This window comes from Arachis stenosperma, chromosome 2 (assembly GCF_014773155.1).
Source record: "Arachis stenosperma cultivar V10309 chromosome 2, arast.V10309.gnm1.PFL2, whole genome shotgun sequence".
NCBI lineage: Eukaryota > Viridiplantae > Streptophyta > Magnoliopsida > Fabales > Fabaceae > Arachis > Arachis stenosperma.
Window position 1 is genome coordinate 93140535 of NC_080378.1, and position 14915 is coordinate 93155449.

Consider the following 14915-nt stretch of genomic DNA (forward strand, 5'->3'; position numbering starts at 1 on the left):
CGTTTTTCAGTGTGCAGCAGATACACGTCCCATCCATGCATTGGTTTCATTTTTGTTCATGAATAAAATGTAAGTTGCGTTTTTCAGAGCCTATTTTTGGCAGATCCACATTTCGAGATAACACGCCATGTTACAATAATCTTGCATAACACCATTTTTGATTCTATTCATAAAGTATTTTTCGAAAAAATTAGGTATTAAATTAGTTATTATATATTTGTATATAAATATATATTATTTAATATATTTTAATATATATTTTATAGTTTAATATATATTTTATACATCGAATGCTAATACGTCCTGTAAAAAATATAAAATATGTTATTTCTTAAATTTTTAAGTTTAAATTTTAAATTTTAAAAACTAATTAAACCTCTAAATTCTAATTAAATCCTAAATCTTAATAATGAGTTTAATACTCTATTTAATAAAATAACGTTCAAAGATAAATTATTTTATATGAATAACTGATTTGGTATTATTTTTTATTATTTCTTATACACACGTAGTATGATTAAAATTTTTGTTATGAATGATTTTGTCAACCTGTTTATTTTTTATAAATAAAAATTTAATGAAATAAAAATTAAGAGACTTGAAAGGGACACATATTTTATTTATTAATGTATACGGAAAAAGAGAAAGAAGGGTACTCTCCTCAATTATATGGATTAATGCAAGTTGAATTTGGGAGGAAATGCTAGCCAAATTTCAGCTCCTTGTTAATTCTGTATAATTGGGAGATACCAAACCATTTCTTCAGAAAAGAAATAAGGGTTTTCAATTCTACAGGATAGGAGTATATATATAATTAACATTTTAATTTCTATCGTCATTAATTGAAATAGGATATATAGGATTCTAGTTATCATAGGAATATAGGAATATGGGATAAAGTCCTCTCACCCATTCACAAAGTCAATAAATATGAAATGTTTATAGTAGTAGGCTGCGGACGAATATAGATGATGACATTATAATGCATAAGTGAAGATACTATAATAAAAATTATATAATTATTTTATGTAAAGATATTTTTTTTATATTATTGGATGATAAATTATAGAATTTGATTTTAATATATTATAAAATATTATTTTTATTTAAAATATAACTAAACAAACAAACTATATTTTTAATATAAATATTTTTATAAAAAAATTATTTTTTATGTCTTTATTTAAATAGATGTTAATAGAAAAAAAAGGTAATATAAGAAGTTAAGAACATGAAAATTAACAAGAATAATTTTATATATTTATATTTCAGAATAACTAACATATACAAATTCATGTAACTTCTCTTGATTAGCATCTTACGACTTTGATTTTGACAATAAAACTGTTTAATTATTATGTATGTTAATATTTAAAAATTACTAATAAAACTATTTTTTTAAAATATAATTGAAAGTTAGAGATATATCATAAGAATATGACAATATAATAAATTTTAGAATAAAATATATCTTTTATTTTTATTTTTTTAAATTTAAAGATATTTATAGCGTTTAATTTGTTTGAATTTTATTTTTGAAAAATTTTAAATACTTTTAGAATGAAAAATAAATTTTACACTATATATTAAAATGAAAAATGTCAAGAGAGTTTACTAAGTAATTTATTATAAATAACTTTGTGTTTTATTATCCATTGTAACCATAAAAATTCTTAATGCTTTTCGTTGATATTATTTTTGACAATGCAAAATATGATTTACAAAATATAGTTCTGTATGATTTTATTATTGATTTTTTTTTGTTTATTCTAAAAAAATTTTAACAGCCTAGAAAAATGGGAGTTTAAATCTAGGGTCTCTTTTATTTTTTTTTAAATTACAGCACCAAAAATTTATTCTACTGAGTTTGCAAAAATGATTATACAGCTCATAAAGAACGGAATAAAAATAAAACAAAAAAAAAAATACACAATCATAATCAACACCTTTAAATTTGTACTTTATCTCTAAATTTTATTTTCGGCCTTTGATTTATAGCAGAAATAAATAACCTCAATTTTCTTCTTATCCAAATTGTGATTACTTTTTAAAGTATTTTCAATAAGCTATTCTGTGTGCACAAGACTGTTATCTTTACCTTTTTCTTCTAAACATCCTTGACTTGAAGATTTGATTTTGTATTTATTGATTTGACTTGGCCTCCAAAATTTGCTTTTTCTTCCTTTTTCTTCTTTGATGATAAGTTAAAAAGTGAGGCACTTTTTTTTCACTTTTGCCTTGTTCGAATTGTCAAAACTCCACCTCCAACAATTTTTTTTTTTTTACTTCATGAAGCATGAGTTGGGTTGTGGACTTGATCCAAATTGCTACATTTTAGGCACATTGTTCTTTTACTTTTACTTTGGGCTGCACAAGTAAACTTGGGCATGCATCACTAACACATGCATCAAATATTGGAACTTTTAAACCTAACCAAATATATATTTGTTATCACTAAAAATATGATTATTATTTTTTAAACTCAACAATTTCTCTCTTAATGACAAACATCATTATAATAAAATTTAAGAGAATTGAAATACAATTTGAGATTAGAGACATCCCTTTAGTTATGCCTCTTTGACTTGCATGAATGGCTCTCCCTATTTTTTGTACTTTGTGCTTTCATTTGATGGGCTTTATACCAATTACCTAAGTCACAAATTTTCAATGATACACCAAAGAATGCAATCGAATGCAACTTATCAAAGTACTTATGCAATAGTTATCTAAAAGCAATAACCAAGTATATCAAAATGTAAAAAATCACCAATAATCAATCACATATAACAATCTGTCCTATCAAAATATCATGTTACTACTCAATTACATACTTAAATACATTTAGCAATTTATCCTATATCATGTACTAGTACTACTCTCTCTTTTGTCATCAAGGAGGGAACAAAAATATCAAATAACCCTATAAAAAATAGGTTAGATACAAAAGATAAAATTATCACAAAAAAATGTCAAAAAATTAATTTTGTTTTACAGTCATTCCAAAAGTATAAAAAATAGTAGCAGAAACATAAATCATAAATTCAAAGATATTAGAAACACAATTCAAAATCTGCAGTAGAAGACATTCTTAGGCATTCGAGCCTTCATATTCTGTGTCCAGGGGATTCTCATGATCTGACTGTGGTGTTTTCTCATTGTTCAAATTGTCCATGTACTTCAAAAGTACAGACACTCAATCTCTTGACTTACACAATATATTTTCATTGTGAACAATAAGCTTTCTCTCTTGTTGGCTAGAAAAGATGAGGTGGTTGGACAGATTTACGAATTTCTGTAAAACATATTTGACAACACCATTCAGAAGAATCCTGCGACTTCAGGAAGCAAATGTTCCAGTGGTTAATCTAGGAGAAATGTCTTCAAACTCTTCTTTTTTATCAAGATCCACTATTTTCAAACGGATTGGTCCTTTTTTTTTGTTGCTTAACTACACCACCGCTTTTTAGGTAAGAGTTTCTATTTTCATAGGATCCATGGGTCAGGTCAATACCAAAATATTCAAAGAAGCAAGTTAAAAATATGCCATAAAAAAGTGACAGATTCTTATCACTCTTGATACAATCATACATATGCCTCATAATCAAATATACAAATGAAATTTTAATTTTTATAAGAATGGCATACAAAATCAATGTGTCATAAAATGAAACTCTTTTTATATGAATTGCTTTAAGAGAGGATTATGAGGTTTATGATTTTGTGGAGTCGAGCACGAATAGGACCTAGGAATTTGTGGGTAGGAGTAAGACCATCAATAAGAGAAATTTTTACCCATACAGAGGCTAAGGCATCTTGATACGAAAGACTTAAGTCTTCATCCATTTTCCAAAAGTATAAGCATTCACACCAACATCAGTGTAATCTAGGGCTTCACTTATTATTTTTTGGTTCAAATTTATTTCATAGTCCTAAACATGAATATTCTCATTATGGTAGGTCATGTTAGCATAGAACTCACGAACTAGGTCAGGATAAACTGGTTTTGAATAATAAAAAGGTGGTTCTAATCCAAAAATTTAATATTTTCAATAAAATCAAGTCCTTTGGCAGCTAAAGAAGGAAGATCAACAAGATATGAAGAGCACAAAGAACGTTTGACAACAACAACTTTATAAAATTCGACGTTCATTACTGATGAAAAATGAAGAGGGTTGAAATGTGAGTGTGGTAAGTTTGCAAAGTGAGCTTTGAAAGTAAAAGGGTCATGATCAGAGGATTTTTTTTACTAAATAAAGAAGGATACGATGATTACCTCTTTGAGAACGAGGAAGAGGAGGAGGAGGAACGGATTGAGGGTTAGGTCTTGTAGAAGGATGAGAAGGAGGAGAACGAGGTTCCTCTTCTTCCATTGGATGTTTTCTTACTAGCGCGTGATGGAGGATGAGAAGTTTTAGCTGCATGGGAAGTAGAAGAATGACGAGTAGTGGATTTGGTTCTAGCCATGAGTTTCGTGTGCAGAGAAAAAAGAGAGGGAGAGTGAATGTGAATATGAATGTGAGTTGGTTTTCGAAAGATTTTTGGGATTCTGGGTTGGTTATGAACAAACGTGCCTCTTCGGGTAGCGATTTTCTTTCTCATCTTTATGGTACAGAGGAGTTGCAGTTTCTAAAAAATAAAATAATGATAATGAGAAATATTTAGAGTTTGCAAGTTGAAAAAATGATGTGATATGAGGGTTATGGCAAATGCAATAAATTATGAATGCTTCTTGGAAAGACAAAAGATAGAACCTAATAGAGACTATCTTAAAAAAGGGTTTGACAAAAGTTGAAAAGGTTATAATTGAAATAAATATTTAATGTACAAAAAGACAAATTTAAGGAATGTGAATTAATTTTTAACAAAAATCAATGAAGTCCACTCATGAAAAAGAAACTCATTTTGGGCCCAAAAGGAAGAGTTAAGAAAACACAAGGGACCACTTAAAATTAATAGACTTGCTTGTCCCACTTGGTATGTTCTTCAAAAATTAAAGCTAGCCTTGAAGTTCTTATTAGAAGGCTCTTCATCTATCTAAAAATGTCTCATACCAATTTGTGAGACAAAATCTTCACACACCACATCAGCACGCTTAAAACAATGAATCATAACAAAGAATGCTTAAATTAGTTCTTAGTTTGTAAAATCTATTTTCTGCCAAAAGTTTAGTAAATATATCAGCGAGTTGTTTCTTCGATTTAACAAATTGAATATCAATATTTCTTTTTTGAATATATTTTCTTATTGAGTGAAATCTCACTTCAATATGCTTTGTTCTTGAGTGCAAAACTAGATTCTTGAAAATATTTATAGCACTCATATTGTCACAAAACAAGAAAATATTTTCAACTTTTAATTTGTAATCGACCAATTGAGTTTTTAACCATAATAATTGGGAATATCATGAAGACGTTGCTATATATTTGGCCTAAGCAATAGATAGAGTTACGGTGGACTGTTTCTTCCTTGACCACACATTCAGAGATCTTCCAAAAAAATAGCAAATTCCTAAAATACTTTTTCGATCCACTCTATCTCTAGTAAAGTTTGCATCATAGTAACCCACTGCAGAAAAATTATTAGACCTCGGGTACCATAAACTAAAATAAAAAATGCTATGAACATATCTAATGATCCTTTTAATGGCTGAAAGATGGGATTCTTTAGGATATGATTAGAATCTAGAACAAACTCTAACACTTTAAACTATGTCAGGTCTAGAAGAAATAAGGTACATTAGTGAGCCAATCATTCTCTTAACTCTAGTTTCATCCACACATCTTTACCATTTTCATCTTTTTTAAGTCTAGAATTCGGATGCATTGGAGTGTCATAGGCTTAGCATTTTCTAATTTGAATTTCTTAACTAATTTTTTGGCATATTTTTTTTGGTGTACAAAGATTCTACTAGGAGTTTGTTTGATTTGGAGACTAAGGATAAAGGTTAGTTTTCCCATCATACTCATATCAAACTCACTACTCATTAGTTTACTAAAATTGGCACACAAGGATTCATTTGCCGAGCCAAAGATAATGTCATCCACATAGACTTGAACATGAATAAAATGATCATTAGACTCTTTAATAAACAAAGTAGTATCTATGGTGCCTTTTTGAAAACCATTTCTCAAGAAGAAAGAACTGAATCTTTCATACCACGCTTTGGAAGCTTGTCTCAAATCATAAAGTGATTTAGAAAGTTTAAAAACATGGTTTGAAAATTCTTTATTTTCAAAACCATGAGGCTCGACCACATATACTTCTCTATTTATAATTTCGGTCAAGAAAGCGCATTTAACATCCATTTCAAAAAGTTTAAAACCACAATGGACAACATAAGCAAGAAGAAGCCTAATTGCTTCCATTCGGACCACTGGTGCAAAGGATTCATCAAAGTCAATTCCTTCCTCTTGATCATAGTGCCACTAATCTTGCCTTATTCCTTGCTATGCTTCCATCTTCTCCCAATTTATTTCTAAAGATCTACTTTGTTTCCGTCACTTTCTTTCCAATTGATTTTGGTACTAGCGTCCATACTTCATTTTTCTCAAATTGTTATAGTTCATCTTCTATGGCCTTGACCCAAGAAGGATCACCAAGAACTTCATTTACATTTTGTGGCTCAATTTGATAAATGAGTGGCAAGTTGGTTTTCTCTGTTCTTTTTCCAAAGGAAGATCTTGTTGTGACTCCTTAAGATGAATTTTCAATGATGAATTCTTGAGGATAGTTCTTCAGAAATATCCATTTTTTATGTTTGGGGGATTTAAGAATAGATTCGAACATATTTGGTTCATGGTTGCTGGAACTTCTAGGAAATTTTGTAGTTGTAGGAGATAACATAAGATTGTCTCCTACAGAATGGTCTGTAATATCAGAATTAGGGACAACTTGCAAGGGTTTAGATTTTTCTTGAACCTAAGCTTCCTTTTGGTTCTTCTTAACTAGATTACCTGCATTATTATCTTCCACAACACTTGGAATAGAATTAGAATCATAGAAAGTAACATGTATGGTTTCCTCAATGGTCCTAGAGTCTTTGTGGTATACTCTATAAGTTTTGCTAGAAGTTGAATATCCCATAAAAATACATCATATGACTTTGGATCAAACTTTTTAAGATTGTCTTTTGTATTTAAAACAAAGCACTTACATCCAAAGACATGAAAGTATTTAAGATTTGGAGGAGTTTCTTTCCATAGTCCATAAAGAGTTTTTTTTTTTAAAATTTCGTAATGAATATTCTATTCAAGGTATAACAAGCTGTATTTACAACTTCAGCTCAAAGAAATTTAGGTACATCACTTTCACAAAGCATAACTCTTGCCATTTTTTGAAGACTTCTATTTTTCATTTCTACAATAAAATCATCACAAAATGATTCAAAATTTTAGTTTTTAAATTTTTTCTGTGATCATTTCTATTAGAAGGAATTTTTAGATCTTTTGCATTTTAAACCTTTTTCACAGAAAATATTAAAGGCTGAAAAAGCATCATTATCATCAATCACGACTAAGCCATAGTATCTTTCTCCTAGGTTGGGTTCTAGTAGGACCAAAAAGATCAATGTGTAACAACTCCAAAGGTCTCTTAGTTGAAACATCTTCCTTTGATTTGAAAGAACTTTTTAGTTTGTTTACCTATTTGGCAAACATCACAAGTCATTTTTCCTAAACCTGATGTCCCGGCCATGCCATTCAATAGGGCATGCTGCTTAATAGCATCTTTAAATTGATTCAGTGATTTAAATTCCAGTCCCACCTGAAATTCATACTCTCTATTTATCTCTGCCTCATTGTATTTGAAAAACCTCTTCTTTTTTATCATATCATCAGAGTCTCCCTCATAACTGTCTATATCTTCAGTCTCATATCCATCAGAGATGTCCCCAACTTGCTCATCAACCTCCATTAAACTTTCATCACCTCGAGTTGATCCAGCTGCTGCAGGTCCCTCATCATTCAGTGGGCCAGTGAATCCCCCAAAAGCATTTGATTGTGGATCATTATCCTCCACCTCAAACCCAAAGTGATCCTCATGATCACCATCATCAGCACTGTCATCAAATACCTCTTCATCAATAGAAGGTTCTGATTCGGTATTGGTGCACAAAATTGTGATCATCAATGGCGCCATCAACATGGTATGCTCAATTGAAATCTCAACTCTTTATCACAACTTCGCACAACTAACCAGCAAGTGCACTGGGTCGTCCAAGTAATAAACCTTACGCGAGTAAGGGTCGATCCCACGGAGATTGTTGGTATGAAGCAAGCTATGGTCATCTTGTAAATCTCAGTCAGGCAGATTCAAATGGTTATGGATGATATATGAATAAAGCATAAAGATAAAGATAGAGATACTTATGTAATTCATTGGTGAGAACTTCAGATAAGCGAATGGAGATGCTTTGTCCCTTCCGTCTCTCTGCTTTCCTACTATCTTCATCCAATCCTTCTTACTCCTTTCCATGGCAAGCTGTATGTAGGGTTTCACCGTTGTCAGTGGCTACCTCCCATCCTCTCAGTGAAAATGTTCAACGCACCCTGTCACGGCACGGCTAATCATCTGTCGGTTCTCAATCAGGTTGGAATAGAATCCATTGATTCTTTTGCGTCTGTCACTAACGCCCAGCCTTCAGGAGTTTGAAACTCGTCACAGTCATTCAATCATTGAATCCTACTCAGAATACCACAGACAAGGTTTAGACCTTCCGGATTCTCTTGAATGCCGCCATCAATTCTAGCTTATACCACGAAGATTCTGATTAAAGGATCCAAGAGATATCCACTCAATCTAAGGTAGAACGGAGGTGGTTGTCAGGCACACGTTCATAGGTGAGAATGATGATGAGTGTCACGGATCATCACATTCATCAAGTTGAAGAACAAGTGATATCTTAGAACAAGAACAAGCTGAATTGAATAGAAGAACAATAGTAATTGCATTAATACTCGAGGTACAGCAGAGCTCCACACCTTAATCTATGGTGTGTAGAAACTCCACCGTTGAAAATACATAAGAACAAAAATGATCATTGGCTTCGGCCCCAGAGAGGGAACCAGAAGAACCAAGATCTAGGCATGGCCGTGAGGCCAGCCTCCCAATGATCTAAGAACTAGACGTCCAAAGATGATCCTAAGATCGAAAAATGATCAAAAGATGAGAATACAATAGTAAAAGGTCCTATTTGTAGAGAACTAGTAACCTAGGGTTTACAGAAATGAGTCAATGACATAAAAATCAACTTCCGGGTCCACTTGGTGTGTGCTTGGGCTAAGCATTGAAGCATTTTCGTGTAGAGACTTCTCTTGGAGTTAAACACCAGCTTTTATGCCAGTTTGGGCATTTAACTCCCATTCTTGTGCCAGTTCCGGCGTTTAACGCCGGGCAGTTTTGAGCTGATTTGGAACGCCAGTTTGGGCCATCAAATCTCGGGAAAAGTATGGACTATTATACATTGCTGGAAAGCCCAGGATGTCTACTTTTTAACTCCGTTGAGAGCGCGCCAATTGGGCTTCTATAGCTCTAGAAAATCCACTTCGAGTGCAGGGAGGTCAGAATCCAACAGCATCTGCAGTCCTTTTCAGCCTCTAAATCAGATTTTTGCTCAGGTCCCTCAATTTCAGCCAGAAAATACCTGAAATCACAGAAAAACACAAAAAATCATAGTAAATTCCAGAAAAGTGAATTTTAACTAAAAACTAATAAAAATATACTAAAAACTAACTAAAACATACTAAAAACATACTAAAAACAATGCCAAAAAGCGTATAAATTATCCGCTCATCACAACACCAAACTTAAATTGTTGCTTGTCCCCAAGCAACTGAAAATCAAATAGGATAAAAAGAAGAGAATATACTATAAACTCTGAACTATCAATGAAACTTAGCTCCAATTAGATGAGCGGGACTAGTAGCTTTTTGCCTCTGAACAGTTTTGGCATCTCGCTTTATCCTTTGAAGTTCAGAATGATTGGCTTCTATAGGAACTCAGAATTCAGATAGTGTTATTGATTCTCCTAGTTAAGTATGTTGATTCTTGAACACAGCTACTTTATGAGTCTTGGCCGTGGCTCAAAGCACTCTGTTTTCCAGTATTACCACCGGATACATCCATGCCACAGACACATAACTGGGTGAACCTTTTTCAGATTGTGACTCAGCTTTGCTAGAGTCCCCAATTAGAGGTGTCCAGGGTTCTTAAGCACACTCTTTTTGCTTTAGATCACGACTTTAACCGCTTAGTCTCAAGTTTCCACTTGACACCTTCACGCCACAAGCACATGGTTAGGGACAACTTGGTTTAGCCGCTTAGGCCAGGATATTATTCCTGTAGGCCTTCCTATCCACTGATGCTCAAAGCCTTGGATCCTTTTTATTACCCTTGCCTTTTGGTTTAAAGGGCTATTGCCTTTTTCTGCTTGCTCTTTTTTTTTTTTTGCAAGCTTTTCACTGCTTTTTCTTGCTTTAAGAATCATTTTTATGATTTTTCAGATCCTCAGTAACATGTCTCCTTTTTCATCATTCTTTCAAGAGCCAACAATTTTAACATTCATGAACAACAAATTCAAAAGACATATGCATTGTTCAAGCATACATTCAGAAAACAAAAAGTATTGTCACCACATCAAAATAATTAAGCTAGTTTTAAGGATGAATTCGAAATCATGTACTTCTTGTTCTTTTGTAATAAAAACAGTTTTCATTTAAGAAAGGTGATGGATTCATAGGACATTCATAACTTTAAGGTATAGACACTAAGACACTAATGATCATAAGACACAAACATAAATAAAACATAAAGCATAATTTTTTTGAAAAACAAAAAATTAAAGAACAAGGAGATTAAAGAACGGGTCCACCTTAGTGATGGCGGCTTGTTCTTCCTCTTGAAGATCTTATGGAGTGCTTGAGCTCCTCAATGTCTCTTCCTTGCCTTTGTTGCTCCTCTCTCATGATTCTTTGATCTTCTCTAATTTCATGGAGGAGGATGGAATGTTCTTGGTGCTCCACCCTTAGTTGTCCCATGTTGGAATTCAATTCTCCTAGAAAGGTGTTGATTTGCTCCCAATAGTTTTGTGGAGGAAAGTGCATCCCTTGAGGCATCTCAGGGATTTCATGATGAGTGGGATCTCTTGTTTGCTCCATCCTTTTCTTAGTGATGGGCTTGTCCTCATCAATGGGGATGTCTCCCTCTATGTCAAATCCAACTGAATAACAGAGGTGACAAATGAGATGGGGAAAGGCTAACCTTGCCAAGGTAGAGGACTTGTCCGCCACCTTATAGAGTTCTTGGGCTATAACCTCATGAACTTCTACTTCTTCTCCAATCATGATGCTATGAATCATGATGGCCCGGTCTATAGTAACTTTGGACCAGTTGCTAGTGGGAATGATTGAGCGTTGGATAAACTCCAACCATCCCCTAGCCACGGGCTTGAGGTCATGCCTTCTCAGTTAAACCGGCTTTCCTCTTGAATCTCTCTTCCATTGGGCACCCTCTTCACAGATGTCTATGAGGACTTGGTCCAACCTTTGATCAAAGTTGACCCTTCTAGTGTAAGGATGTTCATCTCCTTGCATCATGGGCAAGTTGAATGCCAACCTTACATTCTCCGAACTAAAATCTAAGCACTTTCCCCGAACTATTGTAAGCCAATTCTTTGGGTCCGGGTTCACACTTTGATCATGGTTCTTGGTGATCCATGCATTTGCATAGAACTCTTGAACCATTAAGATTCCGACTTGTTGAATGGGGTTGGTAAGAACTTCCCAACCTCTTCTTCGAATCTCATGTCGGATCTACGGATATTCACTCTTTTTGAGCTTGAAAGGAACCTCGGGGATCACCTTCTTCAAGGCCACAACTTCATAGAAGTGGTCTTGATGCCCCCTTGAGATGAATCTCTCCATCTCCCATGACTCGGAGGTGGAAGCTTTTGCCTTCCCTTTCCTCTTTCTAGAGGTTTCTCCGGCCTTGGATGCCATAAATGGTTATGAAAAAACAAAAAGCAATGCTTTTACCACACCAAACTTAAAATGTTTGCTATTCCTCGAGCAAAAGAAGAAAGAAGAGAGTTAGAAGAAGAAGAAATAGAGGAGATGGAGATGGCTATGGGGTTCGGCCAAAAGGGGAGAAGTAGTATTTAGGTTGTGTGAAAATGAAGGAGTGAAGATGGGTTTATATAGGGGTGGAGAGAGGGGCAGGGTTCGGCTATGGGAGGGTGGGTTTGGGAGGGAAAGTGGTTTGAATTTGAATGGTGAGGTAGGTGGGGTTTTATGAAGGATAGATGAGGTGATTGGTGAATGGGTGAAGAAGAAGAGAGAGGGTGGTAGGGTAGGTGGGGATCCTATGGGGTCCACAGATCCTGAGGTGTCAAGGAAAATTCATCCCTGCACCAAGTGGTGAGCAAAAAATGCTCTCTATGCCAATTCTGGCGTTAAACGCCGGGCTGGTGCCCCTTTCTGGCGTTTAACGGCAACTTCTTGCCCTTTCCTGGCGTTTAACGCCAGTCTGGTGCCCTTTTCTGGCATTAAACGCCCAGAATGGTGCTAGATTGGGCGTTAAACGCCCATTTGCTGCCCTTACTGGTGTTTAAACGCCAGCAGGGTCTTCCTCCAGGGTGTGCTGTTTTTTTTTCTATTTTTCATTCTGTTTTTACTTTTTCAATTGATTTTGTGACTTTCCATGATCATCAACCTACAGAAAACATAAAATAACAAAAGAAAATAGATTAAATATAACATTGGGTTGCCTCCCAACAAGCACTTCTTTAATGTCAGTAGCTTGACAGAGGGCTCTCATGGAGCCTCACAGATACTCAGAGCAATGTTGGAACCTCCCAACACCAAACTTAGAGTTTGAATGTGGGGGTTCAACACCAAACTTAGAATTTGGTTGTGGCCTCCCAACACCAAACTTAGAGTTTGACTGTGGGGGCTCTGTTTGACTCTGTTTTGAGAGAAGCTCCTCATGCTTCCTCTCCATGGTGACAGAGGAATATCCTTGAGCCTTAAACACAAAGGATTCTTCATTCACTTGAATGATCAATTCTCCTCTATCCACATCAATCACAGCCTTTGCTGTGGCTAGGAAGGGTCTGCCAAGGATGATGGATTCATCCATGCACTTCCCAGTCTCTAGGACTATGAAATCAGCAGGGATGTAATGGTCTTCAATCTTTACCAGAACATCCTCTACAAGTCCATAAGCTTGTTTTTTTGAATTGTCTGCCATCTCTAGTGAGATTCTTGCAGCTTGTACCTCAAAGATCCCTAACTTCTCCATTACAGAGAGAGGCATGAGGTTTACACTTGACCCTAAGTCACACAAAGCCTTCTTAAAGGTCATGGTGCCTATGGTACATGGTATTGAAAACTTTCCAAGATCTTGTCTCTTTTGAGGTAATCTCTGCCTAGACAAGTCATCCAGTTCTTTGGTGAGCAAAGGGGGTTCATCCTCCCAAGTCTCATTACCAAATAACTTGTCATTTAGCTTCATGATTGCTCCAAGGTATTTAGCAACTTGCTCTTCAGTGACATACTCATCCTCTTCAGAGGAAGAATACTCATCAGAGCTCATGAATGGCAGAAGTAAATCCAATGGAATCTCTATGGTCTCAGTGTGAGCCTCAGATTCCCATGGTTCCTCATTAGGGAACTCATTGGAGGCCAGTGGACGTCCATTGAGGTCTTTCTCAGTGGCGTTCACTGCCTCTCCCTCCTCTCCAAATTCGGCCATGTTGATGGCCTTGGACTCTCCTTTTGGATTTTCGTCTGTATTGCTTGGAAGAGTACTAGGAGGGAGTTCAGTAATTTTCTTGCTCAGCTGTCCCACTTGTGCCTCCAAGTTTCTAATGGAGGACCTTGTTTCAGTCATGAAACTTTGAGTGGTTTTGATTAGATCAGAGACCATGGTTGCTAAGTCAGAGTGGCTCTGCTTAGAATTCTCTGTCTGTTGCTGAGAAGATGATGGAAAAGGCTTGCCATTGCTAAACCTGTTTCTTCCACCATTATTGTTGTTGAAACCTTGTTGAGGTCTCTGTTGATCCTTCCATGAGAGAATTGGATGATTTCTCCATGAAGAATTATAGGTGTTTCCATAGGGTTCTCCCATGTAATTCACCTCTTCTATTGAAGGGTTCTCAGGATCATAAGCTTCTTCTTCAGATGAAGCATCCTTAGTACTGCCTGGTGCATTTTGCATTCCAGACAGACTTTGAGAAATCAAATTGACTTGCTGAGTCAATATTTTGTTCTGAGCCAATATGGCATTCAGAGTATCAATCTCAAGAACTCCTTTCTTCTGATTTGTCCCATTGTTCACAGGATTCCTTTCAGAAGTGTACATGAATTGGTTATTTGCAACCATTTCAATGAGCTCTTGAGCTTCTGTAGGCGTCTTCTTTAGATGAAGAGATCCTCCAGCAGAGCTATCCAATGACATCTTGGATAGTTCAGACAGACCATCATAGAAAATACCTATGATGCTCCAGTCAGAAAGCATGTCAGAAGGACACTTTCTGATTAATTGTTTGTATCTTTCCCAAGCTTCATAGAGGGATTCTCCTTCCTTCTGTCTGAAGGTTTGGACTTCCACTCTAAGCTTACTCAATTTTTGAGGTGGAAAGAACTTTGCCAAGAAGGCATTGACTAGCTTTTCCCAAGAGTTCAGGCTTTCTTTAGGTTGTGAGTCCAACCATATCCTAGCTCTGTCTCTTACAGCAAAAGGGAATAGCATAAGTCTGTAGACCTCAGGGTCAACCCCATTAGTCTTGACTGTGTCACAGATTTGCAAGAACTCAGCTAAAAACTGATGAGGATCTTCCATTGGAAGTCCATGGAACTTGCAATTCTGTTGCATTAGAGAAACTAATTGAGGCTTAAGCTCAAAGTTGTTTGCTCCAA

The 14915-nt window shown here is 35.1% G+C and overlaps 1 non-coding gene across 1 annotated transcript; it reads left to right on the forward strand.

Annotated features, from left to right (window-relative positions):
- Positions 1-14508: 14508 nt before the first annotated feature.
- LOC130964652 (small nucleolar RNA R71) lies at positions 14509-14616 on the forward strand. The gene has a single exon (XR_009080737.1). It is a non-coding gene; the product is annotated as a small nucleolar RNA R71 (small nucleolar RNA).
- The last annotated feature ends 299 nt before the right edge of the window (positions 14617-14915 follow it).